Source organism: Rattus norvegicus, chromosome 8, assembly GCF_036323735.1.
Source record: "Rattus norvegicus strain BN/NHsdMcwi chromosome 8, GRCr8, whole genome shotgun sequence".
In the NCBI taxonomy this organism is placed as follows: Eukaryota; Metazoa; Chordata; class Mammalia; order Rodentia; family Muridae; genus Rattus; species Rattus norvegicus.
This window is the reverse complement of record NC_086026.1, coordinates 114849058-114875889: the sequence shown is the minus strand read 5'-3', so window position 1 is coordinate 114875889 and position 26832 is coordinate 114849058. Positions and strand designations below refer to the sequence as shown.

General features: G+C 42.3%; 1 protein-coding gene across 16 annotated transcripts in view; it reads left to right on the top strand.

Moving 5' to 3' along the window:
* The window catches only part of Nek11 (NIMA-related kinase 11), a 259233-nt gene that overhangs the window by 29353 nt on the left and 203048 nt on the right, over window positions 1-26832 (top strand). Inside the window, exon 2 of one of the 16 annotated variants that reach the window (XM_017595686.3) lies at window positions 5125-5247. The exons of the other annotated variants lie outside the window; for them this stretch is intronic. The gene's annotated coding sequence lies outside the window, so the exon portion shown is untranslated. The remainder of the gene's footprint in view (window positions 1-5124; window positions 5248-26832) is intronic. 16 annotated transcript variants of the gene reach the window in all.

The following is a 26832-nucleotide window of genomic DNA, read 5'->3' as shown; positions in this document are numbered from 1 at the left end:
GAACTAGAAATATCATCCTGAGTGAGGTAACCCAATCACAAAAATACCACCGATCTACTCACCAATAAGTGGATATTAACCCCAAAGCTCGAATTTCCCAAGATACAGTCCACAGACCACATGAAGTTCAAGAAAGACGACCAAACTGTTACGCATCATGAGCTACTTAATCCAGTTCCGTGTTAAATCCCTAAAAGAAGGGGTGTGTACTTGAGTACACACTGTGGCTATTTCTTTGAATCTCTAGAAGAACTCACCCAGGATATTACAGGACTTGAAGGGTCATGGGGATTTTTGGGTGGGAATAGAATGCTCTACGTTTTATCCGTAGCTGTAGTTAACACAGCATACAAAACAATATTATTAGAATGAGTGCCTGTGGTGGCTATTCCTGGTTGTCAACTCGACTATATCTGGGATGAACTACAATCCAGAATTGTAAGGCTCACCTGTGATCCAGATCTTGAGGCTGGGAGATACAAGTTTCTGGCCTGGATCTTGGCATAGAGATCTTGAGGCATGGTGGCTATGAATCCCAGGAGACTAAGGAGATCTCTGAGTTCAAGGTCATCTGGGACAAAACAAGCCCCAGATCTGTGTGGTGGTACACACCTTTAATCCAGGGCACATCTGCTGGAGATTTGCTCTTCTTCACCTGCCTGCCTTGTCATCATAACAAATACTCTTATTAGATAGACTACCCATAAGTCTGTGACTCTAGAGAACCCTGACTGAAACAGTGCCTTTCATTGTACATACATTAAAATGCTATGAAGTCAGTTTAAGAGCAAGGCTGTGAGGGTAGGAGAGATGGGTCAGCTGTCAAAGGTGCCTACAACTCTTGCAGAGGACCCGGGCTGGGTTCCCAGCACCCATGTAGTCGATAACAAGTGTGTGTAACCCCAGTTCCAGCAGATCCATACCCTCTGGCCTCTGTGGGTACTTAAACTCACGTGATACACATAAACTCAGGCGTGCGCGCACGCACGCACACAGACACACACACACACACAAATTAACTTAAAAAGACAGTAATGAAAATGAAATGGTAATGAAAATGGAGCAGATGAAAGAGTGGGTTTTTAACATAGAAATCTTCTGGTTCGGTGTGTGTGTGTGTGTGTGTGTGTGTGTGTGTGTGTGTGTGTGTGTGTGTGTGTCCAGAGCTTATAGGTTATCAAGTACACACAATCCTTAGCTACAGTGACTCCATAACACTGCAGTTGCAGTAGTACACTCGGATTCTGTTGCTCGCTAGTTGTCCTGCGGGGGTCTAGAAGCACTTGATCACGTTCCCTTCTGAATATCCCAGCTCCCAGGGTATCCGAAGGATCTTCACTCCATGAGCGGACTGATTCCATGTGTGCTCATTACTTTTTGTTGCTGTGATAGACTATGCCAGCAAAAAGCAATTTAGGGGAGCAAGGGTGTATTTTGGTTTATAGTTCCAGAGAGAGTTTATCATAGAGGAAAGCAAGAAGGCAGGAGCAGGAAGCTGGCTGATGACATTTTCATCTTTATGTTGGAAACTGAGAGAACCAGTCGGAAGTGGGGAGAGGCTATAAACTCTCAAGGCCTCCCCCCAGGGATTTGCTTTCTCCAACAAGGTTCTGCAATCTTCCTGAACAGCGCCACTAACTGGGGACCAGGTTCAGTTACATGAGTCTGTGTGGGAACCTTTCTCATTCAAACCACAACAGCGAGTGAGACCCCCACATCCTTTTGTAAATGGACAGAGACTTTCAAGCCTAGGATGTTTATTCCTGTAATTGCCAGCTGGGATCCAGGAGCGCTGGTAGTTATGTATCAAGTGGTTTATGACTTCTGTTTATTGAGCCTGTACTGTGTGCCCAGTGTTGGGAAAACACCTGAGCACATAGACATATATCTTCTTATGTCTCATCCAAATCATTAGTAAGATATTGGTAAGGACATTATCATTATATTAAAAAGGCTGGGGAGATGGCTGGCTCAGTGGCTGGAGTACCTGCAGAACAAGCATGGGGACCTGAGTTTGGATCCCCATCACCCATGTAAAAGCTAGGCAAGGCAGCTTGTGCCAGTAACTCTAGCTCAGGGAGAGCGCGGAGACACAGAGATCCTGGGGCTCATTAGACAGCCAACTAGAGAAACAGTGAGTTCTAGGGCCAGGGAGAGACCCCGACGCAAAAGGAAAAGGCAAGACCAAGAAGAAATTGAGGAAGACATCATGGAATCAACCTCTGGCCCCTCCATGCTCCATCTAGTACACTTATATGTAGACCTGCTCATCAGCACATATACACCACAGCGGCGGGACTCGTTAGGGACAGATGCACATGGCATTATGGGAGTTTCTGCTTTGTTAATGATCTAAGACACTAGCATGCTTAGTCTGCTTGTTCAATCAACCACAAGTCACACCAAGATTGTATCTCTCTTCTATTAAAAAGAGTTGTCATAAGAATTGTCTCTTTGAAACAAGCCGAGAAAGAAATTAGGGAAACGACACCCTTCATAATAGACCCAAATAATATAAAGTACCTCGGTGTGACTTTAACCAAGCAAGTAAAAGATCTGTACAATAAGAACTTCAAGACACTGAGGAAAGAAATTGAAGAAGACCTCAGAAGATGGAAAGATCTCCCATGCTCATGGATTGGCAGGATTAATATGGTAAAAATGGCCATTTTACCAAAAGCAATCTACAGATTCAATGCAATCCCCATCAAAATACCAATCCAATTCTTCAAAGAGTTAGACAGAACAATTTGCAAATTCATCTGGAATAACAAAAAACCCAGGATAGCTAAAGCTATCCTCAACAATAAAAGGACTTCAGGGGGAATCACTATCCCTGAACTCAAGCAGTATTACAGAGCAATAGTGATAAAAACTGCATGGTATTGGTACAGAGACAGACAGATAGACCAATGGAATAGAATTGAAGACCCAGAAATGAACCCACACACCTATGGTCACTTGATTTTTGACAAAGGAGCCAAAACCATCCAATGGAAAAAAGATAGCATTTTCAGCAAATGGTGCTGGTTCAACTGGAGGGCAACATGTAGAAGAATGCAGATCGATCCATCCTTATCACCCTGTACAAAGCTTAAGTCCAAGTGGATCAAGGACCTCCACATCAAACCAGACACACTCAAACTAATAGAAGAAAAACTAGGGAAGCATCTGGAACACATGGGCACTGGAAAAAATTTCCTGAACAAAACACCAATGGCTTATGCTCTAAGATCAAGAATCGACAAATGGGATCTCATAAAACTGCAAAGCTTCTGTAAGGCAAAGGACACTGTGGTTAGGACAAAACGGCAACCAACAGATTGGGAAAAGATCTTTACCAATCCTACAACAGATAGAGGCCTTATTTCCAAAATATACAAAGAACTCAAGAAGTTAGACCGCAGGGAAACAAATAACCCTATTAAAAAATGGGGTTCAGAGCTAAACAAAGAATTCACAGCTGAGGAATGCTGAATGGCTGAGAAACACCTAAAGAAATGTTCAACATCTTTAGTCATAAGGGAAATGCAAATCAAAACAACCCTGAGATTTCACCTCACACCAGTGCGATTGGCTAAGATCAAAAACTCAGGTGACAGCAGATGCTGGCGAGGATGTGGAGAAAGAGGAACACTCCTCCATTGTTGGTGGGATTGCAGACTGGTAAAACCATTCTGGAAATCAGTCTGGAGGTTCCTCAGAAAATTGGACATTGAACTGCCTGATGATCCAGCTATACCTCTCTTGGGCATATACCCAAAAGATGCCTCAACATATAAAAGAGACACGTGCTCCACTATGTTCATCGCAGCCTTATTTATAATAGCCAGAAGCTGGAAAGAACCCAGATGCCCTTCAACAGAGGAATGGATACAGAAAATGTGGTACATCTACACAATGGAATATTACTCAGCTATCAAAAACAACGAGTTTATGAAATTCGTAGGCAAATGGTTGGAACTGGAAAATATCATCCTGAGTGAGCTAACCCAATCACAGAAAGACATACATGGTATGCACTCATTGATAAGTGGCTATTAGCCCAAATGCTTGAATTACCCTAGATCCCTAGAACAAACGAAACTCAAGACGGATGATCAAAATGTGAATGCTTCACTCCTTCTTTAAATGAGGAAAAAGAATACCCTTGGCAGGGAAGGGAGAGGCAAAGATTAAAACAGAGACTGAAGGAACACCCATTCAGAGCCTGCCCCACATGTGGCCCATACATATACAGCCACCCAATTAGACAAGATGGATGAAGCAAAGAAGTGCAGACCGACAGGAGCAGGATGTAGATCGCTCCTGAGAGACACAGCCAGAATACAGCAAATATAGAGGCGAATGCCAGCAGCAAACCACTGAACTGAGAATAGGTCCCCTATTGAAGGAATCAGAGAAAGAACTGGAAGAGCTTGAAGGGGCTCGAGACCCCAAAAGTACAACAATGCCAAGCAACCAGAGCTTCCAGGGACTAAGCCACTACCTAAAGACTATACATGGACTGACCCTGGACTCTGACCCCATAGGTAGCAATGAATATCCTAGTAAGAGCACCAGTGGAAGGGGAAGCCCTGGGTCCTGCTAAGACTGAACCCACAGTGAACTAGTCTATGGGGGGAGGGCGGCAATGGGGGGAGGGTTGGGAGGGGAACACCCATAAGGAAGGGGAGGGGGGAGGGGGATGTTTGCCCGGAAACCGGGAAAGGGAATAACACTCGAAATGTATATAAGAAATACTCAAGTTAATAAAAAAAAAAAAAAGAAAAAAAAAAAAAAGAATTGTCTCTTTGACATCTTTTAACAGTGTCATCAGATGGCCTCAAATCATGATATAGCATGACTAATTGCTTCTCTCCAGTCTACCAATCAAGTAGCGCTCTTACGAAAAGAAATTAGGTTAATTTGGCATAGTCCTCATAAGGCTGTGTGAGCCCGGCTGGCTGCTGCTGCTGCATGTTTGAGAGGCTCAGAGCCATCTGCTTAATCACCAGCTCTTCAGTTTTGCCAGCGACCGTGTCAGAACTAGTGCTGTTTGCGTTTTGAAGCATAATTTGGATGAAAGTTGGGATACATGCTTCGGAGGGAATAGTACATCTTCCCTCTTTCCCAATTATTCAGATTATCGACCATGCTCAGAGAATGAATTTTCAAGTTGAGCTCACCATGTGTAGCTCACTGGACTCCAACGCCAAAAACTTAGAAGACAGCTTCCTAAACTGGCGAGGTCCCAAGATTCGAGAGGTAAGATCTTAGCCTGACACAGGAAGGATATGTGTCTCTGCCATTTCAGGAGGGCTGAAAGCAACTTATTGAGACCTTGGCCTACACTGACACTTGACCAACTCTTTGTCTTTGGCAAAGGGCCTAAACCTTAGTGTTTTATTTGGACAGTTTATTTTTTGAGAAAAGAATATGCAATATTCTTTTCTTCTGTTTGGCTTAAAATTGCTATGTAGCTGAGGCTGTCTTTGAACTCCTGATCCTCCTACCTCCACCTTATAACTTCTGGGGTGAGAGGCATGCTCTATGTATGTGGCTTTTAACCTCGCATATCAGTTTCTTTATGTTATAATGGGAGTATTTTTCCCTTCTCACAGGGCTCCACGCCTAGACAAAGAACTCCACGTAACTAAGAACTGCTGAGGGGGAGGATTGACCTGAGATAAGCCCTCTGGTTGTACACTACAAAGTGGTCATCCCAGAATTCATATACACGATGATAAAAATGGACTCAATACCTTGCATTTATATATTTGAGACTATATATGAAATAGTAGTAAAGAAAATGAGGTTATCAGTTTGAAAGTAGGAAGACCCTGGAGAGGGTGGAAGGAGGAAAGGGAAAAGAGGGGGTGACTTAATTCAAATGTATTTAGAGAACATTTTCGGTGGAAGGTTGGGGTGGTAGCCTCTCAGCACAGCTCAGGTGTCACCACCACTCCCCCTGCAGTGTTTGCTGTTTGCCACCATTGCCACCGTTTCCGTGAGCTGAGGCGCTCTTAGAATCCTCTCAGATCCCGCTCTTTATTTTTCTCAACATTAATCTATTTAAGACACAGTAAGGTTTTTTGGTCTTTTTTGTTTGTTTTTGTTTTTAAATTTAGGGATCTAGACTATTGCTATGTGGCCTGGAATTTGATCCTCCTGCCTCAGCTCCTTTAGTGCTAGGATTATAGGTATGTGTACCCCTGTGCCCATCTGAACAGTCAATTAATTCCCTCCACTCTGTGACTAAAACTGAAACTTGCTTATGTCACAAGGAACCAGAGATTGATATGACCTACTGTGGTAGGCAAGAATTGCGCCCGTGCATTTCTCACGACAGCAGCTACAGTATGGTGAGTAGTGGTGATAAGAGTAATACATTTTATGAAACTTGGGATTGCCTTTGAGCATCAGAAAATAGTAACAATGGCTGAAGAGATTCCCAGTCTGCAGAGCACTAGTTAAACTCACAAAGAGCCAGGGTTCGATTCCCAGCACCCACATGGCTGCTAACTCCAGTTTCAGGGGGTCTGATGCCTTCTTCTGGTCTCTGTTGATGCTGCCATACACATGGTGTGCAAACGTGTGTGCGGGTATAGTGCCTAGACATATACGATCAAATAAGTCTGTAATGAGCAGCGAGTTTGGCTAATGCATCTGTGTCCTTTTCCTCATTTCCCTTCCCATCTATTCTTTATTCTTGTTGGTCTTCATTTTCTGCTTTAGTATATAAATTATGTCAAATTACCGGAGGAATAAGGCTGAGTATAAATACATTAAAATAATAAATTGTGCAGCAAGTAATATTTGGAGGATCAGTGGGAAGCTATAATTTGTTACTGTTGGGAACAGAAGGAGAGGAAGTTAGTATAAACTGCAGTTAAGAGAGTTGAACCAAAGCGTACAGACTTTCTTACTGGTAGTTTAAAGCTTCCAGGTTGCCAGACATGGTAGTGCACACTTGTAGTCCCAGCATCCCGGGCCGTGGGCTGAGCAACTGTCCTTATCAATCGAGATGCATGCTCCACTGGCCTTTAAGGGACCGTGTGCCCTTGTACTTGGCCTGCTCTTCAAATTAGCCCTCTTTCCTCGGGCTTTGGGGAGTCTAGGGGTATTTGACAGCCTCCTTCCTGGCAGGCTTCAGATCTCTCATTACTTAAAGCTTTGCTACTTAAAGTGCAGTTCCCAAAGAAGCAGCCCTGGCCAGGCCCCAGGCCCTTGTTAGGAAAGCAGGTTCCCTAGACCGGCCACACCAGAGGCATTTAAAACCCTTTTTAATGATCTACAGTTTCTGCATTTTTTAATGAGTGTGTTCATGTACATTAAGATCACCAGGGGTAACTGACATAGTTACCACCTCAGACATTTATCATTTCTTTGTGTTGGGGAAATCCGCCTGTGCTGTCATGAAATATATACTTGATTTTGTCAGTAATAATGGTACTAGGGAACATTAGACATCGACCCTCCCCCCAGCCGTAGCCCTGAACCTGTTAGCCGTCTTCTCTGCATCCTTCCTTCCTTCCTTCACCGTCCCAGCTCTGGCACTCTCTTCCCCTTTCAGAAGCAGCACCTAACAGTTCTGTGGTGATTAGTATGCACAGTGTAACGTGAAGACCGCCTGCAGATCTGAATCTCTTGTTAAAGCTCTAACTGGGTATCACACCTTAGGGTTCCAACAGCTTTCTTCCTGCCGGCATCTGAACATGGAAACACTTAGACTTATCCTCAGATAAACTCCAGAGACTCTCGAAACAGAACTGGTCAGTGCGTTCACAGGACACTCCTTTATTTGCTGTCCTGCCCTCAGAGTTACACATGGACAGTGTGGATGTGCAGCGTGAAGTACACAGCCCCTCCTGTGAGGTCTGTGGAGTGCTCAGAGGCCAGAGCCCTTTCTTCAGCTAGGCTCCCCTCAGCAATGAAGCTTTGAGTAACCAGAGTTATACAAGTTAGTTACACGTTAGTCGTGTTCCTCTCCAGCCTCTAAGTCCTCTAACCGTCCAGTGGTTTCTCAATGTCCTACAAACAGTAACTATATAAACTGGCATTTTGGGAAGCTAGATATTTCCAAGTTGTAGATTCTAGTGTGAGCTCCGTTAGTAGGTGAGGCCTTGACCTTTTAGTTGAATAAAGCAGACTTGTTTTAGTACAGCTGACCTGAGTTTCCTCCCTTTCTCATCTAAATGAAGGAACTGGGGAGATGCTTAGTGAGTAAAGAGCTTACCGCTCAAGTATTGGGAGCACTTACGCAAAACCCACTCATGGCCATGAGCTTTTGTGATTGCAGTTCTGGGGCATGCGCTCGGGTGTGTGTGTGTGTGTGTGTGTGTGTGTGTGTGTGTGTGTGTGTGTGTGTGCGCATGTGTGTGTGCAGGTGGATCTCCAGAGCTCACTGGCCCACTTGTTGTGCTTTATCCCCAAGCTTGAGACTCAGTGAAGAGATCCTGTCTCAAAAATTCAGATGGAGAATGATAGAGGAAGAAGCGTGGTGTTGATGCCTGGCCTCCACGTATGTGGGTGCACACATAAACATGTACATATACATAGACCACACAAATCACAAGCAGATATAAAAAGCTCAAATGTATTAAAAACATAAGGAACAATTTGTGTTATGTTCAAAATCATCACCATCATGATAACATAGAGACTAAAATTTAAAACTTTAAAAAATTTATCTTTTGTAATGAGACTAGCACCTGTTACAGATACAATTATGGGGATTTATTATTAAAAGTCTTAATGACGGTGATGGTGGCGTTGCCATGTTGGGGATGAACTTCAGGGTCTTGTACACGCTAGGCAAGTGTTCTGACCATTGCGCCACGCCCCCAGCCCCAACACTCAGGTTTTTTTTTCTCATTTTGTATTTGAAAAACCGAAACCTTGCCTCCAGCATAATTTGATATTACCATAAGTAGTGCTTCGGCTTGTCTCATCAAGAAAATGAAGCTTTTTTTTGTTGCTTCTAAAAACTCAGTTTGCCACTGTATCCTGGCTTCCTGGCAGTCTTTGAGCCACGTCTGATTGTCTCATTAAAGTATACGATTCTAATGTTTTCCTGTAATATTCAAAATAAAAGCATGGCATGAATTATTCATCCCAATATTGCATTTTACATATTAGCCTAATATAGATTATGAATTTGCATCCTATAACAATCATATCAAAAGATAACCCAGTTATCCACAGTAAATTATTTTTTCATATCCTTGCTGACATCGTTATGCTCCTTAATTTCCTTGCCGACATAAACAGAATCTGTTTGCTTGAAACTCAGTGCTTTTTAAAGTGCGTGCAGTAGTTACTGTTGCTTTGCTATAATTAAAAATCCCGACAAAAGCAACTTCTGGGAAGGCAGGGTTCTCTTTGAGTGTACAGACCACCCTCTATTGCAGAGGGTGACCTTGAAATTTAGATCCTGTGTGGAGCTTCTAAGTCCAGGGATTACAGGAATGTGCTACTGGGCTGGCCTCAACTTGGGACTCTCTCATTTACAGTGAGAAGATTTTCTCTAAGTCTCACAAGATAATTAATGAAGAGGAGCCGTGGCCTCATTAACACCTCGTCAGAAGGAGGCCCATATTCCAATCATTAGATGTGGTTTTTGTTTTTGTTTTTTCTTTAATGCCAAGGAGGGGAAGAGAGTGGGTGGCAAGAGTGTTTGTCCTTTAAAACATGTTTTAGATTTCTTAGTCATCACCAAGGAGCTCTATGACTGAAACAGGAAAAACAGTTCTTACCTGTAGAGACAAAGATTTCTTATTTAGAGTCAGTGATTGGTTACAAGACTATATGCTGCCTCTGCTGAGATGCACCTTAAGACCTAGGTGAGTCAATGAGTCAGGACCTTCCTGGCTGGAGGTGCTATTGTTTCCTGCCAGTGACAAGCTTACCTTTAAAATGAAGCAAAAACATAATACCCCATCCCCAAATTGGAAAAGAGGTGGAATAAGGGTGTAGGCTTAGGAAAACTGGGTGATCTTGCACTTACTTTGGGCAAGGTGATGGCAGTGGGTGTCACCATTTCCCTGCCATATGGTGAAATGGCTGAGCAAAGCTGTTTGTCCACTGTCACTCACCTCTGTTTTTCTTTGTGTTAATGACACTGTCAACTCCCATGGTTATGTCCACTTCTAGGAAAGTGCTATTTCCATACGTATATTAAAAAGCAGATTCGTAGAATAAATGTCCACTTCCTGGTTGAAATGTGAATTGGATCTGCTGGAACAAGGGCCACTGAGGCCTCATGTGGAAGATTTGATCCCAGTGCTTGGGGTCCTGATCATTTTGATCATTCAGCCATCAGCAGATCCTTTTGGAATAGCCAGTGTGTGCAAGGGATTGTTGGCATGAATGAAATATGACAATCATCAGTCAGAGAAAGATAAAGAAATAAATGTGGATATAAATGATGCTAGAGGTCTGCGGTGAGGTGACGTGAAAGGGGTAATGGACAAGTCTAGTTTTATTCAGACACACTGGATGCTTCCAGGAATGGAGATGTCCATGGCAAGAAAGTATGAGAATGGCCTTTGAGCATCTGTAGTCTAGCCAGAAAAGTCTCTGTGCTAACCACGAATGTAAGCAGGCATTGTCACAAACAATGGGCTGTATGGGGTGGTCACAGACAGGAGGGGACCCTGCCTTGAGAAAGACTGATGAGAAAGACTTTGATCTGAAGGCTTTTCTCAGTGCTTCAATACAAATAAATAAATAAATAAATAAATAAATAAATAAATAAATAAATAATAACTTCTCCACCAAGAATACCCACTGAGCATCAGCCCCATCTCCAGCTAGGACACATTTGTTTTTATTTTCCTTATCTGTAAAGAATGAAAAAAAGTCACTGAATTTATGAGTAGCGATTTTTTATTAGGCAATACACATCCTCAAGTTTCCCACTCCTAAAAGTTCCTTAAAAATGGAAAACAATGTGTACAATGTAGTGCCAGCCTTGGAAATGTAATCTACACCACACTGAGAAACAGTGAGATTGCCACAGGAAAATGTCTGCAATAGTTCTTTCTTTCTTCTTACTGGTATTGTTATTTGCTTTATCCATTCATCTCTCTATCAGTGATCTATCTGTCCATTTACCTGATCATCTACCTATCCCCATCTATCTGTTACTTGTCATCCTACCATCTATAATCTATCCCTGACTGTGATCTACCAATTACTTACCTGCCTGCCTGCCTGTCTGTCTGTCTGTCTTTCTATCTCTATCTGTCAATTTATCTATTAATCATCTATATCTATCATCTGTCTGTCTATTATCTATCTTTGTGACACTTGATTTCACTTTGTCTAGGAATCAATATGTTCTACTATTAGCCAGTTTTCTACTGTTCTATTGCTGTAAAGCATCCTATCAAAGAACTTATGAAAGAAAGCATTTCATTGGAGGGTTGCTTACAGTTTCAAAGAATAAGTCCATGACCATCATGATGGGGAGTATGGCAGCAGGCAGATAGGCATGGTGCTGAAGCAGTAGCTGAGAATTTACATCCAAGCACCTGGAACTCCATGGGCTTTTCAAACCTCAAAGCCTAGCCCTAGTGACACACCTCCTAATCCTTCCACAAACAGTTCCACCAACCAGGAGCCAGGTATTCAAGTATATGAGCCTATAGGGACCATCCTCATTCAAACACCACACAGTCTGGATCTGAAACCTTCCCACATGTTTCGGGCCTTGGGTGTGGTCCCCAGCTTGCAGCACTAGTTTGAAGGCTGTTGGGTCTTTGAGAGGTAGTAGGTCTTGGCTGGTAGATGCAGGTCCCTTTGAAGCCTAGGCTTCCTGTTCTGATTTGTTCTCTGTTCTATGAACAGCTGCTCAGCTCCTGCTTCTCCCACTAGGGACAAAACCACTCACCCTTCCCCACCGCCGCAGACCAAATCCTTCTGAAACTATGAGATGGAAGGGACCCTTGACCTCCCTAAGTTGTTTCTGTCTCAGGGCACAGCGGTGCAGAGTTAACTGAAGCACCCACCATCTTTAGGAATATGCATACAGTAGAGCGGAATGTAAAGCAGGGACAGCTCCTTCATTTTTACCCTTGTGAGAGGTGCAGTTGGGGTCCTGCCTGTGTCTTCTGAGTCTATAACATGCTCTGTGCATATACACAGCCTGCACTGACAGCACCTGCAGTTATGACCTCCGTTGTTCTGTCAGGATAGAAGGGTAGGGGAAATTCGTGCTCCCAGAAGCAGTCCTGTTGTGTGAATGGTCCTGGGGAGATATGAACAAATGTCTGTTCACCTCAGATAAGGTAACCATGACAGACCAAAGAAGTGTTTTTACTTGGGTCTAGGTGGGTGAGTCAGTAGGTTTTTGGGGGTTACTTGGAGGAGTATGGGTGACTCAAAGGCTGTTGCATCCCTGGAAAACCCACTTTGACATGGGTAAAGACTGGCACACTTATGAGGGCTCCATCCCTAAAGCTCTCTGCACAGCTTGCAGGAGGCCCCCTAGAGTGAACATCTACCCCAACAATGGCTTCACTGCTGATTTGATCTTGGGGAGGGACCTCAGGAGTTTAGTGACTTGCTGAGCTGTGCTTAGTGTCTCATCAGCTACTTCAGTCTGATAAGTCTCTGTTCTCTGTCCAGAAGGGAGTGGTTCAACTTGGAGGAAAAGTTATACCACAGGTAACCAGGGAGTGGTGGGAGGCGATGGCTTAAGAGCAGCTCCCCAGCTTTGTTCTGTGGAGCAGAACTCTTGAGTTTCATGTTTGTCACTGACTGTCAGCGTTGTCACAAAGCTAAGGCACCGATGTTCATGTTGATAACTCTTTTGGTGATGAACCCTGTAATGGCCTCCTCCCCTTCTACAGCTCCCCCTTTGTGTTTCTGTCACTCGCTTGCCTGACTGCTCACACACAAACCCTTTCTCTCAGGACCTGCTTTCAGGATTGCCCACGTGAAGAGCTGGGAGCAAAGTAGCACTTACTGGGGATTTGCCTGCCTCTTATTCTGAAAACACGATGGAGTTTCAAGGCTCTTTTGGGTAGAATTTGGCAGTAGATGTGTACGGAGAAAGGAAGGACTACTAGTGTACTTGATGGATTTACATGTTTCTTTAAAAGAGGTTTTGTCACTTGAGAGACCTTGACGGGTACAACTTTATCATACTCCCTCTTCCCAAAACTCAGGGATCATAGGGGGAAAGGGACAGGAAGTAAGAACCAGAGGTAGTGAACCAGAGGAAGAGTGAATATGATCAAAACACACTATGTGAACTTACTACAGAATTAAAAATATTTTAAAAAGAAATAGTGTAGTATCTCTTCTCAGCAAAAAGCCCTCATCCACAACATTTTCATATTATTTAATGTATTAAGTAGTTTGGTTTCAAAAGCTATATGCTATTGAGTCTCATATCCTAGTCAAAGACTAAAAATACAGTCATTCCTCTACTGGGCATTGATTTATATTGGGAAAATAGCAAAGAATGGTAACTGCACTTTTTGCTTTGTGGGAGTCACCAGAGGCTCAGCCAGAGTTCAGAACTTTGTGCACAAGTCAGGGTCCCGGCATTTGAGTCCAGACAGTTTCGCTTTTCTTTTCTCCATGATGAAGGACAGCAGAAGCTCTGCACACTCTTTCTAAGACAGCAAAATGCAGAAACCTGCATCTTCTGTGTCCAGCCGTGGTGTAAACACATGTACTCCAGAGAGCTTTAGACTATCCAGGATCCTGTGTGAGCCTCACCTAAATATCAATGTCTTGAGAGAGGCCTGCAAGACAGTGGATGTGACTAGACAGTGGATGTACTAGACAGTGGATGTGACTAGACAGTGGATGTAACTAGACAGTGGATGTGACTAGACAGTGGATGTAACTAGACAGTGGATGTGACTAGACAGTGGGTGTGACTAGACAGTGGATGTGACTAGACAGTGGATGTAACTAACTAGATAGTGGGTGTAACTAGACAGTGGATGTGACTAGACAGTGGATGTAACTAGACAGTGGATGTGACTAGACAGTGGATGTAACTAGACAGTGGATGTGACTAGACAGTGGATGTGACTAGACAGTGGATGTAACTAACTAGATAGTGGATGTGACTAGACAGTGAATGTGACTAGACAGTGGATGTAACTAGACAGTGGATGTGACTAGACAGTGGATGTAACTAACTAGATAGTGGGTGTAACTAGACAGTGGATGTAACTAACTAGACAGTGGATGTAACTAGACAGTGGATGTAACTAACTAGACAGTGGATGTAACTAGACAGTGGATGTAACTAACTAGATAGTGGATGTGACTAGACAGTGGATGTGACTAACTAGATAGTGGATGTGACTAACTAGATAGTGGATGTGACTAACTAGACAGTGGATGTGACTAGACAGTGGATGTGACTAGACAGTAGATGTGACTAGACAGTGTATGTAACTAGACAGTGGATGTGACTAACTAGACAGTGGATGTGACTAGACAGTGGATGTAACTAACTAGATAGTGGATGTGACTAGACAGTGGATGTGACTAGACAGTGATGTAACTAGACAGTGGATGTGACTAGACAGTGGATGTGACTAACTAGACAGTGGATGTGACTAGACAGTAGATGTAACTAACTAGACAGTGGATGTGACTAGACAGTGGATGTGACTAGACAGTGGATGTGACTAGACAGTGGATGTAACTAACTAGATAGTGGGTGTAACTAGACAGTGGATGTGACTAGACAGTGGATATGACTAGACAGTGGATGTAACTAACTAGATAGTGGGTGTAACTAGACAGTAGATGTAACTAACTAGACAGTGGATGTGACTAACTAGACAGTGGATGTGACTAGACAGTGGATGTAACTAGACAGTGGATGTAACTAGACAGTGGATGTGACTAGACAGTGGATGTAACTAACTAGATAGTGGATGTGACTAGACAGTGGATGTAACTGGACAGTGGATGTAACTAACTAGACAGTGGATGTATCTAGACAGTGGATGTGACTAGACAGTGGATGTAACTAGACAGTGGATGTGACTAGACAGTGGATGTAACTAGACAGTGGATGTAACTAACTAGACAGTGGATGTAACTAGACAGTGGATGTGACTAGACAGTGGATGTAACTAGACAGTGGATGTGACTAGACAGTGGATATAACTAGACAGTAGATGTAACTAACTAGACAGTGGATGTAACTAGACAGTGGATGTAACTAGACAGCAGATGTAACTAACTAGATAGTGGATGTGACTAGACAGTGGATGTGACTAACTAGACAGTGGATGTGACTAACTAGACAGTGGATGTGACTAGACAGTGGATGTAACTGGACAGTGGATGTAACTAACTAGATAGTGGATGTGACTAGACAGTGGATGTGACTAGACAGTGGATGTAACTAGACAGTGGATGTGACTAGACAGTGGATGTATCTAGACAGTGGATGTGACTAGACAGTGGATGTAACTAGACAGTGGATGTGACTAGACAGTGGATGTAACTAGACAGTGGATGTAACTAACTAGACAGTGGATGTAACTAGACAGTGGATGTGACTAGACAGTGGATGTAACTAGACAGTGGATGTGACTAGACAGTGGATATAACTAGACAGTAGATGTAACTAACTAGACAGTGGATGTAACTAGACAGTGGATGTAACTAGACAGCAGATGTAACTAACTAGACAGTGGACGTAACTAGACAGTGGATGTAACTAGAGAGTGGATGTAAGTAGACAGTGGATGTAACTCCTGGCTCAGTTTTCACCATCTCAAGTGCAAAGGGTAATAGGTAGCTCTCAGTGGTTGTTGAAGGGTGGGGAGCAGGGCAGAGGTCACAGCACCACCACCACTGATGTTGCCAAACACCGGCTTCAACAAGAAGGAAGCCCTGCCCACCCCATATGTAAGTTCTTCATAAGGCTCAACCTCATGTTAAAGTCTCAGGTGAGGGTGAGCACAGCTAACTTAGCAGAACATGCACCACCCGTCAGTGACTGACTTAGGAGAGGCTGTGAGGTGTGTGTGTGTGTGTGTGTGTGTGTGTGTGTGTGTGTGTGTATGCGCGCGTGTGTGTGTGTAGGGGTTGTCTGTCTGTGTTTGTCACCTGGAGAAGGCTGGATTCACAGCCCAGGGAACTGCTTCAATGTATAGAGGCTGTCTGAAAATTTGGGGCTGCTGCAATGACAGGTATGTGAAGCAGTGACGGCTTGTCCAATTATAGCAGGCAAATAGCGGTCGTCTTATTTAAGAAAGGCATATAAAATATGTACTGACTTCTTACAGTGATCAGTAAGGACTATCTTAAAACTTTGCTAAACACTTAAATGCTGAATTTTAAAAATGTAAACAAAACTCTAAGCGTCTTGTTTAGTTAAGGTTAAAACCTATTTCCTGTGATTTTTGTCCTACCTCACACAGTGCCTTCCTAGTCCTAATGCCAGGAGACTTAAGATACATTATCCTAATGTCAAAGCATTTGTGGTGGTTTGAATATGCTTGGCCCATAGGGAGTGGTACTGTTAGGAGGTGTGGCCTTGTTGAAGTAGGTGTGGCCTTGTTGGAGGAAGTGTGTCACTGTGGAGGTGGGCTTTGAGATCCTCCTCCTAGCTGCCTATGAGACAGTCTGACCCTGGCTTCCTTTAGATGAAGATGTAGAACTCTCAACTCCTCAAACTCCATACCTGGATACTGCCACGCTTTCCACCTTGATGATAATGGACTAAACCTCTCAACCTGTAAGCCAGCCCCAATTAAATGTTGTCCTTTATAAGAGTTGCTTTGGTCATGGTGTCTCTTCACCGCAATGGAAACCCTAACAAAGACAGAATCCATCTCAATGTAAGGGTTTAAAAACATGTATTTATACTGTATCCATGCTCACACATCTTTTTGGTTTAATATCTGCCTTCTCCCACATGGAAGGGACCAGAGTTATACAGTGCTCATGTGCTGGCACAGTTGATGGGTGTTTACTGCCATGTGCAGGTGGATGTTGGACGCTAACTCACAAAGGAAGTGATCTTAGTTTTCTCTGAGTTCATTGGAAAGCCATCTAGTTACACTCACTGCCTAGTCACATCCACTGTCTAGTTACACCCACTTTCTAGTTACACCCACTTTCTAGTTACACCCACTTTCTAGTTACACCCACTGTCAAGTTACATCCACTGTCGAGTTACGTCCACTGTCTAGTTACGTCCACTGTCTAGTTACGTCCACTGTCTAGTTACATCCACAGTCTAATTACATCCACTGTTGAGTTATGTCCACTGTCTAGTTACGTCCACTGTCTAGTTACGTCCACTGTCTAGTTACGTCCACTGTCTAGTTACATCCACTGTCTAGTTACATCCACTGTCTAGTTATGTCCACTGTCTAGTTACATCCACTGTCTAGTTACATCCACTCTCTAGTTACATCCACTGTCATCTAGTTATATCCAGTCACATCTCTCTGGTCCAGAGTACCTCTCTCTCTTCTGAGAGAGAGGACAGCTCACTCACTGGTTAAGAGTTCCTGCAGATTCCCTCCTGGACATCGGAGGGCCAAAGAGCAGAGTTAAATTTTTGTAGTAGTTCTGTCTTGGACCTGAAGCAGTGTCTACATCTAGTTGAACAAGGAGACTGTGGATGAACACACAGACATTTGGGGGAGAATGATACGTGATTAATCTCTCAAATATGCCATCTATCTGCCTTGTTTATAGAAACAGTAGGCTGATTTTTAAGGGAAACAAATTGGCAACAGTTATCCCAAATTTGAAAAATCACTTTCCAAAGTTTGTCAGTTTGCTACAAACTCTAGAAAACAACATGCCACTCAGGCAGGAGAAGAGGGCCTTTGCAAAAAATCAGCTGGGTCTTCAGGGTCAGCTCTCCTTTATTTTTTTTAAATTGGATAATTTTTTAATTTACATTGCAAATGTTATCCCCTTTCCTGGTTTCCTGTCCATAAACCTCCTATCCCATCCCCTTCTTCTATGAGGGTGTTCCCCCACCCAATCTCCACCCCTTCCTGTTTCACCGCTCTGATATTCCCCTATACTGGGGTTCCAGTCTTGGCAGGACCAAGGGCTTCTCCTCCCATTGGTATCCAACAAGGACATCCTCTGCTACATATGCAGCTGGAGCCATGGGTCTATCCATGTGTACTCTTTGGATGGTGGTTTAGTGACTGGGAGCTCTGGCTCGTTGGTATTGTTGTTCTTATGAGGCTGTAAACCCCTTTAGCTCCTTCAATCCTTTCTCTAACTCCTCCAATGGGGACCCCATTCTCAGTTCAATGGTTGGCTATGAGTATTCACCTCTGTATTTGTCATGTTTTGGCAGAGCCTCTCAGGAGGCAGCTGTATCAGGCTCCTGTCAACATCAATATTGTCTGGTTTTGGTGGCTATATGTATATGGACTGGATCCCTAGGAGGGTCAGGGTCTGAATGGCCATTATATCAGTTTCTGCACCAAACTTTGTCTCCATATCTCCTCCTGTGAATATTTTTGTTCCCCCTTTCAAGAAGGACTGAGGTATCTTCACTTTGGTCATCCTTCTTGAGTTTCATGGGGTCTGTGGATTGTAGCTCGAGTAATATGAGCTTTTGGGCTAATATCCACTTACAAGTGAGTGCATACCATGTGTGTTTTTTTGTGATTGGGTTACCTCACTCAGGATGATATTTTCCAGTTACATCCATTTGCCTATGAATTTCAAGAAGTCATTGTTTTTCAATAGCTGAGTAGTATTCCATTGTGTAGATGCACGACATTTTCTATATCCATTCCTCTGTTGAAGGACATCTGGGTTCTCTCCAGCTTCTGTCTATTATAAATAAGGCTGCCATGAACATAGTGGAGCACGTGTCCTTGTTATATGTTGGAGCATCTTTTGGGTATATGTCCAGGAGTGCTATAGCTGAGTCCTCAGGTAGTACTATGTCCGATTTCTGAGGAACCATCAGACTGATTTCCAAAGTGATTACTAGCATGTAATCCCACCAAAAATGGAGGAGTGTTCCTCTTTTTCCACATCCTTGCCAGCATTTGTTGTCACCTGAATTTTTGATCTTAGCCATTCTGACTGGTGTGAGGTGGAATCTCAGGGTTGTTTGATTTGCATTTCCCTGATGATTAAGGATGTTGAACATTTCTTTAGGTGGTTCTCAGCCATTCAATATTCCTCAGCTGAGAATTCTTTGTTTAGGTCTGTATCCCATTTTTAATAGGGATATTTGATTCTCTGAAGTCTAACTTCTTGAGTTCTTTGTATATATTGTATATTAGCCCTCTAGCAGATGTAGGATTGGTAAAGATCTTTTCCCAATCTGTTGTTTGCCATTTTGTCCTAATGGCAGTGTCCTTTGCCTTACAGAAGCTTTGCAATTTTATGAGGCTCCATTTGGCAAGTAATGATCTTAGAGCATAAGCCATTGGTGTTCTATTCAGGAAAATTTCCCCAGTGCCCAAGTGTTCCAGGCTCTTCCTCACTTTTTCTTCTATTAGTTTGAGTGTATCTGGTTTTATGTGTAGGTCCTTGATCCACTTGGACTTGAGCTTTGCGCAGGGTGATAAAAATGGGTCGATTTGCATTCTTCTACATGCTGACCTCCAGTTGAACCAGCACCACTTGTTGAAAATGCTATCTTCTTTCCATTGGATAGTTTTCGCTCCTTTGTCAAAGATCAAGTGACCATAGGGTTGTGGGTTCATTTCTGGGTCTTCAATTCTATTCCATTCATCTACCAGCCTGTCTCTGTACCAATACCATACAGTTTTTATCACTATTGCTCTGTAATACTGCTTGAGGTCAGGGATGGTGATTCCCCCAGAAATTCTTTTATTGTTGAGGATAGTTTTCACTATCCTGGGTTTTTTTTGTTATTCCAAATCAATTTGCAAATTGCTCTTTCTAAGTCTATGAAGAGTTGAGTTGGAATTTTGATGGGGATTGCATTGAACCTGTAGATCGCTTTTGGCAAGATTTTTACAATATTACAATAATTTTTACAATATTAATCCTGCCAATCCATGAGCATGGGAGATCTTTCCATCTTCTGAGCTCTTCTTCAATTGCTTTCTTCAGAGACTTGATGTTCTTGTCATACAGATCTTTCACATGCTTGGTTAGCATCACACCGAGGTATTTTATGTTATTTGTGGCTATTGTGAAGGGTGTCATTTCCCTAATTTCTTTCTCAGCCTGCTTATCCTTTGAATAGAGGAAGGCTACTGATTTGTTAGAGTTAATATCATATCCTGCCACTTTGCTGAAGTTGTTTATCAGCCTTAGTGGTTCTCTGGTGGAAATTTTGGGATCACTTTAGTATATTATCATATCATCTGCAAATAGTGATATTTTGACTTCTTCCTTTCCAATTTGTATCCCTTTGACCTCCTTTTGTTGTCTGATTGCCCTGACTAGGACTTCAAGTACTATATTGAATAGGTAGGGAGAGAGTGGGCAGCCTTGTCTCGTTCCTGATTTTAGTGGGATTGCTTCGAATTTCTCTCCATTTATTTTGATATTGGCTACTGGTTTGTTGTATATGGCTTTTACTGTGTTTATGTATGGGCCTTGAATTCCTGATCTTTCCAAGATTTTTAGCATGAGGGGGTGTTGAATTTTGTCAAATCCTTTCTCAGCATGTAATGAGATGATCATGTGGTTTTTTCTTTAATTTTGTTTATATAGATGATTATGTTGATGGAATTCTGTGTATTGAACCATCCCTGTATCCTTGGGATGAAGCCTACTTGATTATGATGGATGATCATTTTCATGTGTTCTTGGATTCAGATTGTGAGAATTTTTTTTTTTTTTGGTTCTTTTTTTTTCGGAGCTGGGGACCGAACCCAGGGCCTTGCGCTTCCTAGGTAAGCGCTCTACCACTGAGCTAAATCCCCAGCCCCGATTGTGAGAATTTTAATGGTTATTGTTATATCGATATTCATAAGGGAAATTTGTCTGAAGTTCTCTTTCTTTGTTGGGTGTAAGCGTAATTATGGCTTCATAGAAGGAATAGCTAGTGTTCTTTGTGTTTCTATTTTGTGGAATATTTTGGACAGTATTGGTATTAGGTCTTCTATGAAGGTCTGGTATAATTCTCCACTAAACCCATCTGGTCCTGGGCTTTCTTTTGGTTGGGAGGCTTTTAATAACTGTTTCTTTTTCTTTAGGAGTTATGGGGTTGTTTAGATGGTTTATCTGATCCTGATTTAACATTGGTACCTGGTACCTGTCTAGAAAATTGTCCATTTCATCCAGATTTTCCAGTTTTGTTGAATATAGGCTTTTGTAGTGGGATCTGATGATTTTTTTAATTTCCTCAGATTCTGGTGTTATGTCTCCCTTTGCATTTCTGATTTTGTTAAGTTGGATACTGTCTCTGTGCTCTCTGGTTAGTTTCGCTAAGGGTTTATCTATCTTCTTGATTTTCTCAAAGAACCAGCTCCTGATTTTGTTGATTCTTTGTATAGTTCTTTTTGTTTTTACTTGGTTGATTTCAGCCCTGAGTTTTTTTTTTTTTTATTTCCTGCCAGTCTACTCCTTTTGGGTGTATTTGCTTCTTTTTGTTCTCGGGCTTTTAGGTATGCTGTCAAGCTGCTAGTACATGCTTTCTCCAGTTTCTTTTTGGAGGCACTCAGAACCATGAGTTTTCCTCCAAGCTCTTCTTTCATTATATCCCATAAGTTTAGGAATGTTGTGCCTTCATTTTCATTAAACTCTAAAAAGTCTTTTCATTCTTTGTTTCTTCCTTGACCAAGTTATCATTGAGTAGAGCATTGTTTAACTTCCATATGTATGTGGGCTTTCTTTCATTTTTTTTGTTGTTATTGAAGACCAGTCTTTGTCCGTGGTGATATGATAGGATATGCATGTGATTATTTCAATCTTCTTGTATCTGTTGAGGGCTGTTTTGTGACCAATTATATGGTCAGTTTTGTAGAAGGTACCATGAGGTGCTGAAAAGAAGATATGTTCTTTTGTTTTAGGATGAAATGTTCTATAGATATCTGTTAAATCCATTTGGTTCATAACTTCTATTAGTGTCACTGTGTCTGTTTAGTTTCTGTTTCCCTGATCTGTCCATTGATGACAGTGGGGTGTTGAAGTCTCCCACTATTATTGTGGGAGGTGCAATGTGTGCTTTGAGCTTTAGTAAAGTTTGTTTTTTAATGAATGTAGGTTTCCTTTTCATTGGAGCATAAATATTCAAGATTGAGAGTTCATCTTGGTGAATTTTTCCTTTGATGAATATAAAGTGTCCTTCCATATCTTTTCTGATAACTTTTGGTTGAAAGTAGATTTTATTTGGTATTGGAATGGCTACTCCAGCTTGTTTCTTGGGACCATTTGCTTGGAAAATTGTTTTTAAGCCTTTTACTCTGAGGGGGTGTCTGTATTTGTTACTGAGGTGTGTTTCCTGTATAGAGCAAAATACTGGGTCCTCTTTACATATCCAGTCCATTAGTCTATGTCTTTTTATTGGGGAATTGAGTCCATTGATGTTAAAAGATATTAAGGAATAAATTGTTTCCTGTTATTTTTGTTGTTAGAAGTGGAATTATGTTTGTGTGACTCTCTTGTTTTGTTTTTGCAATAAGATTACTTTTTTGCTTTTTCTAGGGCATAGTTTCCCTCCTTGTGTTGGAGTGTTCCATCTATTATCCTTTGTAGGGCTGGATTTGTAAAAAGATTTTATGTAAATTTGGTTTTGTCATGGAATATCTCCATCTATGTTAATTGAGAGTTTTGCTGGATATAGTAGCCTGGACTGGCATTTGTGTTCTCTTAGTGTCTGTATGACATCTGCCCAGGTTCTTCTGGTTTTCATAGTCTCTCTTGAGAAGTCTGGTGTAATTCTGATAGGTCTGCCTTTATATGTTCTTTGACCTTTTTCCTTTACTTCTTTGTTTCTTTGTTTTGATTATTATGTGACAGGAGAAATTTCTTTTCTGGTCCAATCTATTTGGAGTTCTGTAGGCTTCTTGTATGTTTATGGGAATCTCTTTCTTTAGGTTAGGGACGTTTTCTTCTATAATTTTGCTAAAGATATTTACTGGCCCTTTAAGTTGGGAATCTTTGCTGTTTTCTATACCTATTTTCCCTAGGTTTGATCTCATTGTGTCCTGGATTTCCTGGATGTTTTGAGTTAGGAGCCTTTTTTTCTTTTTACATTTTCTTTGACTATTGTGTCAATGTTTTCTATGGTATCTTCTGCCCCTGAAATTCTCTTTTCTATCTCTTGTATTGTGTTGGTAATACTTGTGTCTATAACTCCTGATCTCTTTTTAAAGTTTTCTATCTCCAGGGTTGTTTCCCTTTGTGATTTCTTTATTGTTTCTAGTTCCAGTTTTAGATCCTGGATGGTTTTGTGCAGTTCCTTCACCTGTTTGGTTGTATTTTCCTGTAATTCTTTAAGGGATTTTTATGTTTCCTCTTTAAGGGCTTCTACTTGTTTAACTGTGTTGTCCTGTATTTCTTTAGGGGAATTATTTATGTCTTTTTAAAAATCCTCTATCATCATCATGAGACGTGATTTTAATTCCAAATCTTGCTTTTCCGGTGTGTTGGGATATCCATTATTTGCTTTGGTGGGAGAACTGGACTCTAATGATGTCACACAGTCTTGATTTCTGTTGCTTAATTTCCTGCGCTTGCCTCTCACCATCTGATTGCCTCTGGTGTTAGCTGGTCTTGCTGTCTGTGATAGTGGCTTGACCCTCCTATAAGCCTGTGTCTCATCATTCCTGGAGACCAGCTTTCTCCCAGTGGGTTCTGGATACAGAAAGCTGTGACACAGGGTCAGCTAATGGCACAGGCAGAAACAAGATGGATCTGTTCCCAGACTGCTCCTGGGTTTGTGCATCCTGAGGGTTTCAGGCAGGTTCCTTGGAGCAAAAGTGGTGGTCTTACCTCTGTTCTCAGGTGTGTCAGAGCTCCTGGAGACCGGCTTACAGCTCTTGGTGCAGGCAGAGACTGGAAGGATCTTGTCCCTGACTGCTCCTAGGTTCCTGTGTCCAGAGGGCTCTAGGCAGGTTCCTCTTAGGCCTGGAATGTGAGCAGAAGCGTTGGTCTCCCCTGAGCTTTCAAGATTGTCAGCACTTCTGAGAGTCCAGCTCTCTTCCCCCACAGGATTTGGGTACAGAGATCAGTTCTCCTTTCTTCTGTCAGTGTTTCCCCCAAACAGTCAAAGCTTTGAAAAAAATAAGTATCTGTCATGTTATGTAGGAAGGGGTGACAAGGTTTGAAAGCACCACTGAACAAGAGATAAGCTGCCCTTGACTTGGCAAGCCTCCAGGCTGTCTTCAGTGGATGTGGTTCTTACATCGATATACCATGAGACTTCCTTCTTTTGTTACAATAACGTGCTTCTAGGCAAGGAAAGCAGAATGTGTCTGTGTCCCCTTCAGTCACTATGGTAGACACCAACTGTTTTAATAGGCCCAGCTTCATCTGCTAAGCTATGGGTACATGCAGTCTTATGCTTTGTCATTGGTGGTCAGACAGGGACAGGGCAGTACACTGTGGAAAATTTCATCCTGTATTGTGTAGTAGCTGATGCTGGCCTGGAAAATAAGCATGTTCAGGCTTTTTATAGCACATGTTCCTTCACAGTGAGAGAGCCATTGTTGTCTGTGTAAGACTTTTATATTCTTATGCTTAACCACTGTGACTTCTACAGCTGCGTGCCAGCGAGGCATGGTAAATTACTGAAAGCATTATGAAGATGTCATTAAACTGCCTGCTGCTGTACACCCTTCAGAGGCTAGAGAAGAAAATGTGTCTTTATATGTCATTCTTTTTCATTTTGGGCATATTAACAGTCAGAGGTACCACTTATGAAAACAGGCCTGTCCCTGTCACCTCCCCTGAAAAAGTCTTAATAGTTTGTCTATAGATTGTTACCCACCACAAATTTCTGTAGAATCTATTTTATTCTCAAGGAAGGAGCCTAACAGGCTCTTTAGCATCTAATGAAGCCAACATGAGCACACTCGTTAGGGAAGAGAAATAAATGTTCATAAACGATTTTTAAAAATTACAACACACTGAAAGATTCCTGTAAGTGGAGAATAGAGCCCAAAGCCTGTGTGTGTCTTGAGAGGAGCCCCACACCTAACACAATTCTTATATTTGTGGGAGCTGACTATTCTCTGTTGCTTTTTGTTTGGGAATGAGATGAGCTTAAAATCAATGGATCATGGAAACCTTAAAAATGAACATGCTAAGATGCTCACATTGTAAGAACATTGTATTCTCAATGATCTTTGTGTAAGAGTAGAAGGGTTTCATTCTCAGAGTTTGGAGAAGAAACATATGACGTCTCTCTTTTGTGTGTGTGTGTGTGTGTGTGTGTGTGTGTGTGTGTGTGTGTTTGTGTGCACAAGAGAAGTCATGTTTAATCTCCTAATACCAGAGGATGAGGGAATTTTCTCATTTTCATATTTATGCTTTCAATTTGCAGGGCAGAATGTCTGGCTTGGAATTTTCATCTCATGTGTATGTGCGTTTGTGTGTGTCCATCCATGCAAGTGTGTAAGGAGGTCAGAGTTAGATGGCAATGTCTTTCTCCATCACTTCTCCATCTTCCTGTTTGAGATATGGTTTCTCACTCGATTTAGACTTTACTGATTGTGGGATGATGTGATAGGTGAGGCAGGTACAAGACAGAATGAGGCCTGTCATTGGACGAGAAGGAAGGATGGGTGGGAGAAAAGTTTAAGGGAGGAGACTGGAACGGAAAGGAGGAGGAGAGGAGGAGACTGCGGGTAGCTGTGGGGAGAACATGGAGGCGGATGTTAGGATTCCACGCTGTACCTTGTGAATGGTCTTGAGGGATGGATGTGTATAGGGCTTTGTATGTTTAGGTGGGCAATTATATCGTATCAATTGGATCAGAGGTTATTGTGTTGTGTGTCCTTTCATGTGGCGATTTAAGTTTAAGAGAATATGTGGTGGCCGGGACACTGAGCCACCACAGAGTTAGGATGTATGTTTCTGCCATGGTGGCAGCCTGCCTTGAGAACTAGATGGGTAGAGAGATTTTTGTCAGGCTCAGAGAGAGGCCTTCAGCAGTATGATACGAGATGGAGCAAAGCAGGTGAGAGGCTTTGCTGACTGAGATTAAGATTTCTGTCAGATATCTTGGAGCACTGCAGTGATGGACCTAGTGGGGGATAAAGGCAGCCATTTATTTTTTATAATTTTACAACTACAACTGATAAGCTAGACTGGTTGGCTAGTGAGGCCTGTGGATCCTTTGTCCACCATACTCAGATTATCCCTGACATTTAGGGATCCAAACTCGGGTCCTCACGCCTCCGCAGTGGATACTGAAGGATGTCCACCCCACCCCTAGTTCCTAACGCTACCGCAAACACTTAGACCATAGGTTGTCACCCAGGAGCACACACTAGTGCGCTGATTGCACTCGCAAAGACCCCAAGCCTCAACTCTGCCTGAGTATCCGGGTTTAACATTGCCGGAGACAACTACTGTTCCTTCACAGCTCTACAGGCGGAGAAAAAATTTTGTCCAATGAATGAAGGCCTTGACGCACACATTTCAAAGTGTAGTAGGAGCCTTCCTGTTCAGCATAATTGAGGTTGGTGGCTAGTTGGATAGAATAAACAATGAGTAAATCAAAATGACATTCATTGAGAAATAAAAACCATCTAGCATCTTCAACTTTATTATGCGTTGTCAAAATCTAAAATCCTTTGGTTAGATTCCCCTTCACCTTTTTTCCTCTCTCTCTATTTCTCTCTCTCTCTCTCTCTCTCTCTCTCTCTCTCTCTCTCTCTCACACACACACACACACACACACACACACACACACACACACTTTTCAGGTATTTTGTA